At 47.2% G+C, this 16947-nt stretch overlaps 1 long non-coding RNA gene across 1 annotated transcript in view; it reads left to right on the top strand.

Annotated features, from left to right (window-relative positions):
- The first annotated feature begins 2108 nt into the window (after window positions 1-2108).
- The window catches only part of LOC127574967 (uncharacterized), a 484855-nt gene continuing 470016 nt past the window's right edge, over window positions 2109-16947 (top strand). Inside the window, exon 1 of the long non-coding RNA XR_007956980.1 lies at window positions 2109-2321. This is a non-coding gene — a long non-coding RNA (uncharacterized LOC127574967). The remainder of the gene's footprint in view (window positions 2322-16947) is intronic.

Genomic DNA, 16947 nt, shown 5'->3' with positions numbered 1-16947 from the left:
ATTGGTGGTAAAGAAAGTGAATGCTATGTTGGCATTCATTTTGAGAGGTATAGTGTATAAAAGTAAGGAAGTGTTGATGAGGCTATACGGGGCACTAGTGAGGCCTCATTTGGAATACTGTGCACAGTTTTGGGCCCCATATTTTAGGAAGGATGTGCTGATGTTGGAGAGGGTTCAGAGGAGATTTACGAGGATGATTCCCAGAATGAAAGGGCTTACGTATGATGAGCGTTTGTCGGCTCTTGGACTGGACTCACTGGAGTACAGAAGAATGAGAGAGGACCCCATAGAGACATTTAAAATGTTGAAAGGACTGGACAGAGTAGATGTGGCTAGGCCGTTTCCCTTGGTGGGTGAGTCCAGGACCAGAGGGCACAATCTTAGAATTAGAGGGTACAGGTTTAAAACAGATGAGGAGAAATTTCTTTAGCCAGAGGGTGGTGAATTTGTGGAATTCCTTGCCAGGTACAGCTGTGGAGGCCAGATCATTGGAGGTGTTTAAGGAAGAGATAGACAGATATCTAAATAGTTGGGGTATCAAGGGATATGGGGATAAGGCCGGAAATTGGGGTTAGAATAGGTTTTTTTTGCACCACCCCCGCCAATTTCTCATTTCTTTTTTCCCTTTTCCTTGGAGCAGACTTGATGGGCCGAATGGCCTACTTCTGCTCCCTTGTCTTGTGATCTTGTGACCTTTCATGCCAACACATTGGGGAATACCACCATTAAAGTGAGAAGAGGTGCTTTAAAGTCCACCCTGCTTCTCCGGCTGTAGTGTTATTGCCAATCATTGCTTACATATTGGGAAGGTACCCCAGATTACTTCAAGAATCTAAAAAGATCGTAGATGTATGAAGCCAAATGGGACCTAACTCATGGAAACCCATCTGGTCTGGAACTTTATTGAATTTGATGCCAAAAACCAATGGTGTGAAATCTGCTGTGCAGCACCAGTGTCCACCAAACATTTTGTCAAAGACCTGAGCATCAACCTCTGGGTTTCGAAATATAAATTGGGGACGTGCAGAACGTGCCAATTAATTGAAAAAATTGGACCACTGTGGATTTGCTGAACTGCTTATATGGTGAGGTGCACACAGAGGCTACAAACTTGCAGGGACTGAACCAATCAATCTGGGCTGGCTATGAAACCTCAACATATGTCTATGCCTTTCCCACTTGTGCTTGCCTTCGTCATATGAAAGGAGGGCATATGATGATAATTACATGATTGATGGGAACTCAATTCAGTACCATAATGCCACCCATCCTAGTTCTTCAGTACTCCCTTTCACCCATCTCCCCTCTTCCAATACTGTATCCAAAATCCTCTTCCACTACCACCCTACCCCTGGCTGATGACATCCCCTTCTCCACACTTCTTTCCACCTCATCACCCCAGCCTCCTCACCACATCCACCATTCCAACCACCCACCACCCCATCCCCACCACACTGCCTCCCCTACCCTGCCACTCCACCCTCCTTTTGTTATTCCTGCCACCCCCTCTTTCTAGACTCATCATCATCCTCCCTACCCACCTATCCTTGCCACCACCCCCTCCCTATTATCTCTGCCACTGTCCTCCCTCCCTACTTCTGCCACCTCCATCCCTCCCACCCACCTCTCCCTCCTCACCCCTCCACCCACCCTCCTCCTTACCATTACCCTCCCCATGCCACCCACCCCTCCCCTATCCTAGCCACCCATCCATCGTACCCGTATCCAACCATTCCCCCATCCCCGCTAACCGCCCAGCCTCGACCCTACTATTCCCCAACACACCGTTCCCTCACCCGCCCCTCCTATCCCCGCCAGAACCTTCCCCCTACCCCAGACGCCCCACTTCCCGCGACCCCACCAGTCCATAGACTCAACGCCCAACGTCCACCCCTCGGTTTGGCTCCATCCGTCCACCCTATCCTGGGGCAACGTCCGCCCCATCCGGCCGGGCGTCAAATTACTGGGGCAACCGAGAAACCAAACTCTCTTGCGCACGGATGTAAGCCGACGTTCATATCATTGCCTTTGCTTTAAAAAAAATAAAGCGGATAACGGTCGGGAGCTGAGCGCGAGCTTCTCGCCGGATGAGCGGCGCGGGCGGCGGTTCCGCGCACTGCAGCCCGCAACAGTTGTCGGCCTCCAGGCGCCCAGTTTATTGCGCAGCAGCCTCACGAAAAAAAAGTCACAGTGCAAGACAATTCTCTCTTTCGTCTCTCATTCTCTTGGAGTGAATCTTCAGCAAGTGTTTGCGTCCTCGCTGACCCAAGCGACCTCCGCCAGGCGGGTCCTTGCAGGTGGAAAAGACCACAGTACTTGGGGTGAGCACCATCTCAAACAATTCCTGCTTCGCGGTTTATGCGCGCAAAACATTTGACAAATTTATTTCGTGATGGACAGGGGGATTCCAATTGGGATAAATCAATAATAAATAATTTCCAGCAACTTTGCCCCAACTGTGCAAAATGGCTCACATTTAAAGTGTTTTAAATTCTGAAATGATAAGGCTAATTTGAGAGAAAAAAAATCTGTCGGCCTAAATATATATACTTAAAATGCAAGGAGGAAATTTGATGTTCATTTTAGTTGTGTTGAAACTGATTAAAATGCAATTAGTTTCCTAACTGGACTTTAAATACTCGTGGAAACAAATATTTTATCTATCCATATGTGGTCGGAATTATTTTATTGATAGTGTGCGTAGATGGTGACTGGTTGCTTTGTGCTAAGTAATAAATGCGATGGTCAGTAAACTTAATTAGATGTTGAACGTGGCTTTGGCTTTATTAATAAAGAACTGGGAAATATGTTATTTCCAATAAAGTTCTCCAAGTTACCTCTCACCGGCCCTGTCACACTCTTGAAAAGGAATTGAACAGCAATTACTCATGAAGTTACACTAGTTTAGTTATAGTTCAAACTGAGGGATGAGGTCAAGTGCAAATTCTGCTGCAGAAAACTCAGATAGGGTGATCCACAGAATAAAATTAGTGCATCTGCAAAATCAAATGCTTGGTGTAATTTTAGTCCTGCCAGGAAGTTTGTGTGCACAGAGAAATGTAGCAACAAAGTTCCCTTCCTGGGAACCAAATGTTCCAACATTAACCCACTTGCAGACCATGCAGTGCCATGCATGATGACCAAAGTAGCGACTTTCTCTGCAACACAAGATAAATTCACCATGCATCTGGGTGTTGGAGTTGTTTTGCCTGCATTGCAGTTGGAGTCATGGGGTAATAGAAAGATTCGGCCCACCAATTCTGCACTGACCATTAACCACCAATTTACATAAATCCTACTTTAATCCTACTATTTTTTAAAAATTCTGCCCACATTCTCATTGATTTCCCCCCTATGTGCAAGAGAAGATTTACAGTGGCCAATTAACCAACCAACCCACACAACTTAGAAATGCGGGAGGAAACTGGAGCACCTAGCAACAAAGAGCTGCAGATTATGGAATCTGATGAGAAAGGAAGGTGATGAGTGAAACCAGATAAGGGAGGGATGCTGGGCAGATAGGAACAGCAGAGAGAGGAGAGGAGAAGGGACAGGGGACCGAGTGCGTAAAGTATGTAGGTGATAGGTGGGGTTGGGGGTGCAGAGAAAGAAACTGAATAACAGAGGGATGGGGTGCGGGTAGTTAGAAAGAAGAAGGTCGGTATACACCATGCCTGTTACCCTACACTCAGTGAGATGTCAGAGTTGCCCATCTGTCAGTACTGAGGATTTTCTTTATCGTAAGCACTGTAACGGATTAAGATATCAGCTTCTCAGCACCTTCAATGACAAATAGGGATAAACATTACTTAGGAATCTCCCAGCAAATTCTTGACGCAAGAGAGAGTGCAGATGCTGGAAATCTGGAGCAATACACATAATGCTGGAGGAACTCAGCAGGTCAGGTAGCATCTATAGAGGGAAATGAACAGTCAATGCTTTGGGCCAAGACCTTTCATCAGTCCTGATGAAGGGTCTCGGCCCGATATGTTGACTGTTTATTTCCCTCTATAGATGCTGCCTGACCTGCTGAGTTCCTCCAGCATTTTGTGTGTTGTCCCAGCAATTCTTGTTTCTTTATAAATAAAGATACCCCTTTGTGACAGTTTCCGTACGGCCAGCCCACTACTACTGTTTATTTATATCCACTTTAGCAAATGTGGTGAAAGGAGAAACCAAGCAAATTGATAAGCAAAACAATTTTAAATTCATTGCATATAACTGTTAATGCAAGTCTTCCAACAGTTCTTAGTTTCCTTGTTATTTCTATGTAGTCTTTCCGCATGGGCAATGGTTAGATGGCTGCTGCCTTGAAAATGAGGAAGCGTCACATGGCTGAGAAGGATGATCGAGCAGCTCTGAGACTAGATGGCAGGCTTTAACTCTATCATCACGCTGTTAGTGAGCACACTATCAGAGTGAAGATGGTGACACTCTCAAAGCCCACTTGAAAACTGAAATCTAGCGCCACAATGGCAGCAAGTTGAGCTTGGATGACAAAGACTGATGTTCCGTTGCATATCTCAGAGGATGGGTGGCTTATCTCTTTATTGCAATGGATCCTGAGACCTCAGTAATCAGACGAAACTGGCCAGCACTTGCATACGAGAAAGAATGGTGTCTATGTTTTACACAAAGCTAAATGAAAGTTTGGAGCTGGATTGCTTCAAGTTCGTACACGTGCAGGCTTCGAGTTAAGCCTGACAATCCCCCAAGCACCACAAGCACATCAGTCTTTATCAGTAAGGTGCCCTATCTTCTCTCTGTTGAGTACTCTGGAACAACACGTGTGCAAACCTGACCTCTAGGGAACTGATGCTCAAGCTACTCTTCTCAGCCTTGGCTGCAGTATGTTGGGCCAGTGACACACTGGGAAGATCCTGTAAGCTGCTTTTTGTTGTATGCAATGTGCAATTGAGCTGGTGTTGCGAGTGTCGGATCAGTGACAGGGTGTTGCTTTCTGTTCCTTGCAGTTCAACTACCAGGACCTGGGTAGGCTGTGTGCATTGAAAAAGGAAGGTGTAGGGTTTGGTCACATTGTGGGAAGAGGCATGTGATTGGCATTTTTTAGCCATCTGCATCTTGCAGACCAGAAGAGATTTGTGGGATGACCTGAGCTGTGGAATGGGAAGAAGAGAGAATCTGCATTCCAATGGTTACTCTGGTGTCAGACCCAAAGATCCACAGCACCTTTTTCTCTCAGCTACTGAGCCTACAGGCATAATTGTCTGGTTTTGCTGCCACTGTGCTATTTTCTCATGCAAAACAATGGGGAGGGTTGTTTTGATTATGTTGCAATGTGTCTGTATAATTTACCAGTCGGAACTGAAGGTAAATGTATAAGTGTTTTGGGCCATGTAAGTGTGAAGCAGGAATGGTGATTGTTATAGTTGTGAGTATAGTGATGAGCATATGGCATTTTTTCATACTGACTGTAACCACATGCGTGAGGTCATTAAACCTAGCAATGTGACTAAGTTTTCAGGTATTGGTTCAAGCATTGAGCACTTTGGTCTCCTCCTTTGGTGCTTCACTTTGGCTTGGCAATGTTTCTTGGGTTCCCAAATCTGTGGGACCTTTCTCCTATTAATATTTCCAAGATAGCTATTATTGGTATTGGTTTATTATTGTCACTTGTACCGAGATATAGTGAAAAACTTGTCTTGCATACCGATTGTACAGGTCAATTCATTACACAGTGCAATTACATTGAGTTAGTAGAGTCCATTGTGATGTAGTACAGGTAAAAACAATAACAGTACAGAGTAAAGTGTCACAGCTACAGAGAAAGTGCAACGCAATAAGGTGCAAGGTCACAACAAGGTAGATCGTGAGGTCTTAGTCCATCTCATTGTATAAGGGAACCATTCAGTAGTCTTATCACAGTGGGGTAGAAGCTGTCCTTAAGTCTGGTGGTATGTGCCCTCAGGCTCCTATATCTTCTACCCGATGGAAGAGGAGAGAAGAGAGAATGACCCAGGTGGGTGGGGTCTTTGATTATGCTGGCTGCTTCACCAAGACAGCGAGAGGTAAAGACAGAGTCCAAGGAGGGGAGGTTGGTGTCCGTGATGCGCTGGGCTGTGGCGACAACTCTCTGCAGTTTCCTGTGGTCCTGGGCAGAGCAGTTGCCGTACCAAGCCGTGATACATCCAGATAGGATGCTTTTTATCGTGCATCGGTAAAACTTGGTGAGAGTCAAAGGGGACAAACCGAATTTCTTTAGCCTCCTGAGGAAGTAGAGGCGCTGGTGAGTTTTCTTGGCCGTGGCATCTATGTGATTTGACCAGGATGGGCTGTTGGTGATGTTCACTCCTAGGAACTTGAAGCTCTCAACCCTCTTGAACTCAGCACCATTGATGTAGACGTGTGCATGTACACCGCCCCCTCTCCTGAAGTCAATGACCAGCTCTTTTGTTTTGTTGACATTGAGGGAAATGTTGTTGTCATGACACCATTCCACTAAGCTCTCTTATCTCCTTCCTGTACTCCGACTCATCACTGTTTGAGATACGGCCTACAATGGCGGTATCATCTGCAAACTTGTAGATGGAGTCATGAGTGTATAGGGAGTAGAGTAGAGGGCTGAGGACGCAGCCTTGTGGGGGACCAATGTTGAGAATAATCGTACCGGAGGTATTGCTGCCTATTCCCACTGACTGCGGTCTGTTGGTTAGAAAGTCAAGGATCCAGTTACAGGGGGAGGTGTTGAGTCCTAGGTTTCGGAGTTTGGTGACAAGCTTGCTTGGGATTATTGTATTGAAGGCAGAGCTGTGGTCATTAAACAATAGTCTAGCATAGGTGTCTTTACTGTCCAGATGCTCCAGAGCTGAGTGTAGGGCCAGGGAGATGGCGTCTGCTGTAGATCTGTTTCGGCGATAGGCGAATTGCAGTGGGTCAAGATTGTCTGAGAGGCTGGAGTTGATGTGTGCCATGACCAACCTCTCAAAGCACTTCATGATGGTGGATGTCAGAGCCACTGGTCAGTATTCATTGAGGCATGTTACCTTGCTTTTCTTCGGTACCGGGATGATAGTCGTCTCCTTAAAACAGGTGGGACCTTGAGATTGAAGCAGGGAGAGGTTAAATATGTCCGCAAATACTTCTGCCAGCTGATCAGCACAAGATCTGAGCACACGGCCAGGGACACCACCACTGCAGTGTTTGGTTTGACGGCAGTGACTGCTCCCTAGCTGTAAAATGATTTAAGTGACCACTGTTGTCAGAGTTGCAGGCCAGACCTCAGTCAGTGCCATTTGAATACATCAGAAACCAGGGACTTGAATTATTTCCCATTATTGAGTGCAGATGGGGAAAATATTGGTTGATTTTGTTTTGATTGTGCACAAATTGTGGACACAAATTTCATGTGGGATAGTATCTTCCATATCACTATTTCAGGGCAGGTTTTCCAGAATGATTGAATTTTTGGCATCTCTATTGAAGGGAATGAAGTTATAGTTAAGAAAGGAAGAAAAAAATCTAGCAATATAGTATTGTAGCAGCTCGCTACACCACTTTAGAATAAAGACACGGAGTCTGTTGCTTGGAGTCAGAAGTCGATTGCTCAACAGGAGCATGGTGTGCCTTTTAATACCGAAACTCTTCCCGCACTTCTGTTCCCGTGCTAACGTCATGTGTGGGTCACCCGACCTTCCCGCGCGTGGGCTTTCCTAGCCCAACGGTGGAGACGAAGGAGGGCCCTGTGCCATCTTGGGTCAGAGCCTCCGATGACGCTCGCGATCTTGGGAGCCGGTTTGATACCGGTAAGGTGAGTCGCCACATAAACCACTCCCCCCCCCCCCCAGAACTAAATAAACTATGACTTGGGTGGCCTGCCCCTGCGTCGCACTCGCTGGACCACTACCGGTTAGTCCAGATCTAAATGAGCCGGCTTCAGCCGGTCAATTGTAAAAACCTCCTCGTGCCCCCCCCCCCCCACCCCGCCAATGTCCAGCACAAACGTAGACCCATTGTTCTTGATGACCCAGAATGGCCCTTCGTATGGCCGCTGCAGCGGTGTTCGGTGCGTGCCCCTCCTGACAAAGACAAACTTACAGTCTCGGAGGGTCGTCGGTGTATGGGTCGGGGCCTGTCCGTGTCGCGAGGTGGGTATCGGGGCCAGGTTGCCAAGCTGCTTGCACGGCCGGTCGAGCATCGCAGTAGGTTCTTCCTCTGGCCCCCGAGGGGCTGGTAGGAACTTGCCCGGGATGACCAAGGGCATTCCGTAGACCATCTCCGCGAACGAGACATGCAGGTCCTCTTTTGGCACGGTACGTATCCCCAGCAGGACCCAGGGGAGTTTATCCACCCAGTTGGGCCCCTTAAGGCGGGCCATGAGTGCCGACTTCAGGTGTCAATGGAACCTCTCCACCAGCCCATTGGATTGCAGATGATAGGCAGTGGTGAGGTGGATCTGGGAACCCCACAAGTCGGCGATGGCAGACCACAGGCCGGAGGCAAATTGAGCTCGCCTGCCTGAGGTGATATGGGCCGGGACATCAAAACGGGCCACCCAAGTTGACAAAAGGGCCCGTGCACAGGACTGGGTGGAGGTGTCTGCGAAGGGAATGGCTTCGGGTCAGCGGGTAAAGTGGTTGACAATCGTGAGAAGTTACTGCGCTCCTCGGGAGACTGGGAGGGGACTGACAAGGTCGACATGGATATGGTCGAACTTCCGGTGGGTAGGTTGAAAGTCCTGCAGGGGGACCTTGACGTGTTGCTGTACTTCCGAGGTTTGGCAGTGTGTGCAGGACCGGGCCCATTCGGAAACCTGTTTACGCAGGCCACGCCAGACGAACTTGTCGGACACCATCCGGGCAGTAGTCCGGATGGATGGGAGTGCCAGGCCATGGATGGAATCAAACACCCGTCGACGCCAGGCAGCTGGAATGATGGGGCGGGGTTTACCGGTGGAGATATCGCAGAGCAGGGTGCGCTCACCGGGGCCTACCAGTAGGTCTTGCAGTTGCAGGCCCGAGACTGCAGTGCGATAGCTGGGCATCTCCATGTCCATTTGTTGTGCTTCCACCAAGGCGCCGAAATCCACCCCAGGACAAAACTTGGATGGTGGGCCGTGAAAGTGCATCCGTGACCACATTCTTTTTCCCGGACAGATTACGCACGTCAGTGGTGTATTCTGAGATGTACGACAAGTGCTGCTGCTGCCATGCTGACCAGGGATCTGAGACCTTGTTGAAAGTGAAGGTCAATGGCTTGTGGTTGGTGAAAGCTGTAAACGGCCTGCCCTCAAGAAGTATCGGAAGTGTCTGATGGCCAGGTACAATGCCAACAACTCGTGGTCGAAGGCGCTATGTTTGAGCTCTGGTGGTCGAAGGTGTCTGCTGAAGAACACCTGTGGTTGCCAATGCTCTTCGATGAGCTGTTCTAGAACGCCTCCGACTGCTGTGCTGGAGGTGTCGACCGTGAGGGCAGTCGGGACATCCGTACGAGGATACACCAACATGACCGCGTCCGCCAAGGCCTGCTTGGTTTTGACGAACACGGTGTCAGCCTCCCTGACCAAACAATGTCCTTGCTTCCGCCCGACAGGAGAGCAAACAACGGGCGCATGATGCGGGCCACGGATGGTATGAACCGGTGATAAAAGTTTACCATACCGAGAAATCCCTGCAGGCCCTTGATGGAGGTGGGTCTGTCGAAGTGGCGGATGGCGTCGACCTTTGCAGGCAGGGGTGAGGCGCCATGTTTGTCGATCCGATGGCCCAGAAAATCAATTGCCTCGATCCTGAAGTGGCATTTGGCTGGGTTGATGGTCAGGCCGAAATTCCTCAGGCGAGAAAGGAGTTGGCGGAGGTGCGTGAAATGTTCCTGGTGGCTGCTGCTGGCGATCAAGATGTTGTCGAGGTATATGAAGACTAAGTCAAGGTCGCGCCCGACCACGTCCATCAGTCATTGGAAGGACTGAGCAGTGTTCTTGAGGCCAAAGGGCATCCAGACGAATTCAAAGAGGCCGAAAGGTGTGATCAGCGCCGTCTTTGGAATGTTGTCTGGATGCACCGGGATCTGGTGATAGCTGCGGACGGTCAACCTTGGAAAAAATGGACCTCCCGTGCAGGTTGGCAGCGAAGTCCTGAATATGTGACACGGGGTACCGGTCCGGGCTAGTTATATCATTCAGGCGTCGGTAATCGCCGCAGGGTCGCCAGCCTCCGGCTGCTTTGAGGACCATGTGTAGTGGAGAGGCCCATGGGCTGTCTGACCTGCATATGATCCCCAACCCCTCCATCCTCTTGAATTCCTCCTTTGCAAGGCGGAGCTTGTCCCGGGGTAGCCGTCGGGCGCGGGCGTGGAGGGGTGGGCCCTGGGTGGGGATGTGATGCTGGACGCCGTGCTTGGGCAAGGTGGAGGAGAACTGGGGCGTTAGTACAGACGGGAACTCTGCCAGGACCCTGGCGAACTTGTTGGTCGACATGGTGACGGAGTCGAGGTGTGGGGCCGGTAGCTTGGTCTCACCCAACGAGAACGTTTGGAAGGTCCTGCCATGTACCAAATGCTTAACCCGCAGGTCAACCAGCAGACTGTTGGTGTGAAGGAAATCTGCCCCGAGGAGTGGTTGTGCAACGGTGGCCAAGGTGAATTTCCAGGTAAAGTTGCTGGTGTTGAACTGGAGTTGCACCGAACAGGTGCCAAAGGTCCGGATGGCGCTGCCGTTGGTGGCTCTGAGGGCGGGTCCCGATGTGCGGTTGTGAGTCTCGTGGCTGTTGGGAAGCATGACGCTGACCTCGGCCCCGGTATCTACCAGGAAACGATGGCCGGAACGCCTGTCCCACACATGCAAGAGGCTATCTGGGTGGCCAGCCACCATAGCCATCAGTGGCGGCTGGCCCTGGCATTTCCTGGAAACCTGCATGGTGGCCAGCACCTGCGGGTGTCTGCGCCCCACCGCTGGTGGTAGAAACACCATTGGTCGGTCAGTGTCTCAGACCTGGTGGTGAGTGGGGTGTGGTTGATTGCCGGGTCTGGCCTGCTGGGCCGCTGGGTACGTGGCATGGCAACACGCTCAACAGACGGCCCGCTCTCCTCCTTCGCCCACCAAAGGACATCAGCATGGGCGGCCACCCTCTGGGGGTCGCTGAAGTCGGCATCCGCCAGGAGCAGGTGGACTGCTCTAGAAAGGCCTGCTCGAACATCAGGCAGGGTTTATGGCCATCTGCCAGGGTCAACATCTCGTTTATGAGCACGGGGGGGGGGTGGTCTGCCACCCAACCCATCGAAGTGGAGGAGGCGGGAGGCCCGTTCATGTCGGGAAAGGCTGAAAGTCTCAGGAAGGAGGGTCTTGAACTTATCGTACTTCTCCTCCTCCGGGGGCGCCTGGATGAAGTCCTCGACCTGGGCTGCGGTGTCTTGGTTGAGGGCGCTCACCACATACTTGGTGTTGTCCCTGGTGATCTGGAGAATCTGGAACTGGGCCTCAGCCTGGTCGTACCAGACACGTGGCCGGAGGGTCCAAAAGGTGGGCAGTTTAAGGGCTACTGCCTGTACCTCTTGTTGCGCAGACATCGTGGGTACAAAAACGTTTGGGCCTGTCAGGGTCACTAATGTAGCGGCTAGCTACGCTACTATAGAATAAAGACACAGAGTCTGTTGCTTGGAGTCAGAAGTCGATTGCTCGACAGGAGCGTGATGCGCCTTTTAATACCGAAACTCTTCCCGCGCTTCTGTTCCCACACTGACGTCATGCGTGGGTCAACTGACCTTCCCACGCGTGGGCTTTCCTAGCCCAACGATGGAGAAGAAGGAGGGCCCCGTGCCATTTTGGGTCGGGGCCTCCGATGACGCTCGCGATCTCGGGAGCCGGTTCAATACTGGTAAGGTGAGTCGCCACAGTATCTCAATGTTCTGCTATTGAATGCAATGTTTATAGTACAGTTAAGAGCTCAGATGTTTACAGTATGTGCAGTTTTCCAAAGCTTTGCTTGCAATCAGGACAAAAAGTGGCTTGCAGCAGCTTGGGAGCCCAATGTTCAGATAGCGCTTGCATTTCTGTCTGTCTGTAAGTTAAACTCTTGCAACAGTATTAGAAATGATAGAAAAAAAGCAGTGACAGCAGAATTACTAAAATCAAAGATGTGTTCTTTGCTATGTAAAGCTGGGATAGAGACTTGTAACAATGTTTTCCCATGCTGCTTTTAATCCATGTAATTTTGAGAGAAGTGGAAGATGCCATGGAATAAAGGTCAAACTGATGGTGACAAATCCAGTGCATTTTGTTTGAGTATTTGGTGTCATCAGCCGTATTCTGCAGTTAGGTTCCCTTCTAGCTATCTTCACTGTGGAATGACAGAGAGTTGGGAACAATGGGGAAATAAAACACTATTAAGTAGTAGTAGAAATTCTTGTCTATTGTACACCCACATACATCAATTTGATATGCATGCTCAATTTAATTGACAATGTTATGGTTATTAATGGTATGATTTCAAATGTATTGAATTTAGTCTGTACTCTTAGATTCGGGCACAGTCAAGATCTGACTTGTAGTACGAGGTGGGTGTGTGGCAATGATTTGCAATTTGTAGTTGAACTAAAATTAATTGGATTCCCCCTTCACTGCTTTGCTCCACTGCTGCTTTCAGTCTACTTGTGTGGAAAAATTAAGTGTAGCATTAAACCCACAATGGAATTTGCCAACTGGCATCCATGCTGAATAAATATGACCAGTTTTGATCAATACTTTACCAGATGGTAAGTCAACATAATAATTACCAGCAATTGGATTGCTTTCCTTTCTTAAAATTAATTTGGATGCAAATATTTTCACTTAAAAATGTATAATTATGTTTTAAGTGATGTGGAAATATTAATGACAGAATCTTATAGTCACACATGCTTTTTACATCTGTAAAGTTCCCAATATCAGTAATATTATGCTAGAAGAATCTTAATAAATGTAAAATTATTTTAGTTTGCCAAGTTATATTCCAAATAAATATGTTTATTCATTCCCATGTAAAGATGTTTATAAATAATGCAAATAGTGTTTTCAGTTGTGACCTTAAAGCTATTAACGTGAAAGCATAATATTACACATGCTGGAAATCACAAGGTCGTAGAGTTGTACAACACAGAGATGGACCCTTTGGTCCACTGTGTCATGCCAACCTTCTTGCCCATCAATGTGAATCCTATTTACGTGCACTAAGTCTATGTCCTCCTATGCCTTGCCTATTCAAAACATCTCTTAAACATATCTGATTCCATCTTTATCTCTGACAATGAGTTCCAGATATCAATCACTATGCAAATAAGAACTTTCTCCTCAAATCCCCTTTAAAATTCCTTTCTCATACCTTAAACCCATGCTGTCTTGTTTTCAATAACTCTACCATGGGAAAAAGATTCTGACTATCCACCCTATCTCTGCCCAGTATAATTTTATATACTGGACCTCTTATCAGGTCACCTCTCAGCCTCCTTTGCTCCAGGGAAAACAAATCCAGCCTATCCAATCTCTCTCCATAACTAAAGTCCTCTAATCCAGGCAACATCTTGATGAATCTATTCTGTGCTTTCTCCGACACAACCACATTTTTCCTATAGTGTGACGACCTGAGCTCCTGAGCTGCACGTGACTCCATGTGCAGTCTAATCAGTGTTTTGTAAAGTTGCAACATAATATTCCAACTTTTATATTCTGTGCCCTGACCTATGAAGGCAAGCATGCTATATGTCTTCTTCACCACTTTCAGGGAACTATGGACTTGAACTCCAAGATCCCCCGTTCAACATTACTTAATGTCCTACCATTCAGTGTAACATATTCTACCCCTACTTGACTTTCCAAAATGCAGTATTTTGTTCTTGTCGGATCAAGTTCTGTCTGATAATGCTCCATCTGACTTTCTGTCTGATCCATATCCTGCTGTAGCCTTTGACAACCTTCCTCCTGATCCACAACAGCACCAATTTTTGTGTCATCTGCAAAATTACTAAACATTCCTAATACATTTACATCCAAGTCATTAACATAGATCACAAACAATAAGGGTCCTAGCATTGATCCTGTGATATGCTACTGGTCACAAAATTTCAATCAGAAAAGCATCTCTGCCTCATGCCAATTTTGGATCTAGTTAGCCAGTTCACCTTGGATCTCTTGTGCCTTAATCTTCTGAACCAGCCTACAATGTGGGACCTTGTCAGGTGGCTTATGAAAGTTCATATGGTTAATGTCTACTGCTCCAGAACCAGAAAATGACACAAATATTAGTGGATTAGGCACAATCCATTGAGTGAGAAATAGAGTTAACATTTCTGATTGATGAACTTTCATCTGAATTTGAAGATGAAGAAAGAACAAAAAGTTATTGCCATGATAGGCAGGTGAATTTTAGTGACAAAGGAATAATGGCATAAGACAAAAGGAGGAGGCATGGGGAAATGAAGAAACAAAAGGTGGGTTTAGAGCAGTGGTTTTCAACCTTTTTCATGCTGTGGACCCCCAGAACATGTCCTTGATTGATGGCGGACCCCCAAAGCCCACTAAATCAAACTATCGATAATTCATGCATACAACACTTAAATTACTTCACATAGGCCCTATTGAAATAGTGACTATTTCAATCACTAATAATTACCAGTGGTGTCTTTCAGTGTTCAGTTCAATGTGAAGGTTATGCCTGTTTTGCACTGCAGAATTTGTCCAAACGTGGTGGTATGTGCGACAAACACGCGCGTATGACATCCTCAATATTCAGTCTTGATCTGTATTTGGTTTTCATGGTAGTGACTGCAGAAAATGCTATTTCGCACAGGTAAGTGGTTGCAAATGGTAACAGAACATTGATGGCTTCGCCGGACAGCAGTGGATACTCCTGGGAACGTGCTATCCAGAACGACAACAGTGACATTCGGATGAACTGCAAGCACAAAGTCCTGTCAGATGACAGTTCAGCCAATTTTTGTTCACGTCCAGTTAAATCAGTAAGCATGCATTCAAATGGATTTCGAATCCAATCAAACATGCTTGTGTCACCGTCGCCGAAATACTCTTGGAAATAATGTGACAGCTGTTGAATATGGTTGAAGACGGTGCTCACAATGGCCTCTGTCTTAGTCTCGTTCACTGTGAGAAAGTCAGCCAGGAACGGAAACATATCATAGACACCTTGCTCTCATCTTCCTTTCCAGATATGGAGTTTTTTCTGGAAGGCATTGATTTTGTCATGCGTTTTCAGAACATTTGAGCCAGGTCCTTGCAGTGATAGATTTAAACTGTGGAAAATGTTGAAAATATCTGCAAGGTAAGCTAATCTGGCAACCCACGTCTCATCTGTCAAGAACTGTGCCAATGATCCGTTATGCTCATTTAGAAAAATGAACAGTTCATCTCGCAATTCATATACATGCTGCACCACGCAGCCTCGTGACAGCCATCTGACTTCTGTATGTAGCAACAAATGCTTATGCTCGGCTTCCATATCACGGCATATGTTTTCAAACAAACGATGATTGAGCGGCCTGGCTTTGATAAAGTTAACGATTTTAATGCACATGGAAAACACATCCGCAAGAGTTTCATCCATATCCTTTGCAGCCAAAGCCTCACAGTGAATCATGCAGTGGGTTGCTGCTACATGTGGAACTACTTCTTTCACTCGTGCGACTAGACCCGACTTCCGTCCTGTCATTGCGGCAGCACCATCCGTGCACACTCCGATACACTGTGTCCACACCAATGCCGATTGTACAAAAAAAAGTGTCAAGCACAGGGAAAAGTTCTTCACCGGTTGTACGCCCTGGGAGCGCCTTGCAAAACAAAAAGTCTTCCAAAGCCTCTCCTTCCCAGCAATATCGAACATAAACCAACAACTGCGCAGCACTGGCAACATCAGTACTTTCATCGAGCTGATCGCAAATCTGACTTGCTGAAGACGTGCTATCCGCTGGCTCTGTATATCTTCCGCCATATCGCCAATTCTTCTGCTTACTGTGTTATCAGACAGTGGAATGGCCTTCAGTTTTTGACTGGATTCTCTTCCCAGTACAACTTCGCACATATCTACTGCTGCAGGCAGTATAAGCTCTTCTCCAATTATGTGAGGCTTTCTGGAATTTGCTATTCGTAATGCTATGGAATAAAATATGCGAAGAGCCTCCTCATTTACAGTGGCGCAAGCTGTCATTTTTGCCTTTTTGCTTGAGGTACAGTTCCTTTTGCCGCTCAAAATATTCCTTGGCCTTACTGGCAATACCTGGATATATTGTTGTTAAATGGCGCTTCAATTTCGCTGGTTTCATTGCATCATTGGACAGTGTTTGCAAACATACAACACAGAGAGGTTGGTCCGCATTTGTCCCCACTGCGATGAAGCCATATGAAATGTATTCTGGATCATACTTGCATTGTTTTCTCTTTCGGTCACCCTTATCCCCTTCGTCATCAGAATCTTCTGGTTTCTGGTCAGCTTTTCTCTTCAGAAATTTCTCCATACTTAGCAATACACGCTGGACAGTTTAGTTAGTATTACTGATAAACAAAATCATCAAAACTAATCTAAAATTTACACGCTTGCGCACTTTTTGTTTAACAGTGACGTCACTGTGGCGTAAATGAACGGTAAGTAAGCAATGTTATTAAGGCACACCAACAACGTCACTCAGTCTCGCTAACACTACAGTGTACAACACAATAGTAGTGAGTAGTGAACACTACTGACTACTCTGACTACACAAATTGAATATTAAGCGGCAGCTTACCAGAAGGGAACACCGTCTAAGTCTCTAAGATTGTCACCTATAACAGATAGAATAAATATGGCCGATTTTCTGAATAGTGGAAAACTGGAGCAAGCAAGTAAGCTACATCTTTGTAACAGGTTGCTTTTCCACTTTTTTTTTCTTGGCTTGCTCGCGGACCCCCTGGCGACCACAGGTTCAAAACCTCTGGTTTAGAGGAGTTGTAAATGAGAATAGCAGACTCATTAC

Source organism: Pristis pectinata, chromosome 10 (assembly GCF_009764475.1).
Source record: "Pristis pectinata isolate sPriPec2 chromosome 10, sPriPec2.1.pri, whole genome shotgun sequence".
Lineage (NCBI taxonomy): Eukaryota > Metazoa > Chordata > Chondrichthyes > Rhinopristiformes > Pristidae > Pristis > Pristis pectinata.
The sequence above is the reverse complement of the archived record's forward strand: the minus strand, read 5'-3'. Positions and strand labels throughout refer to the sequence as shown.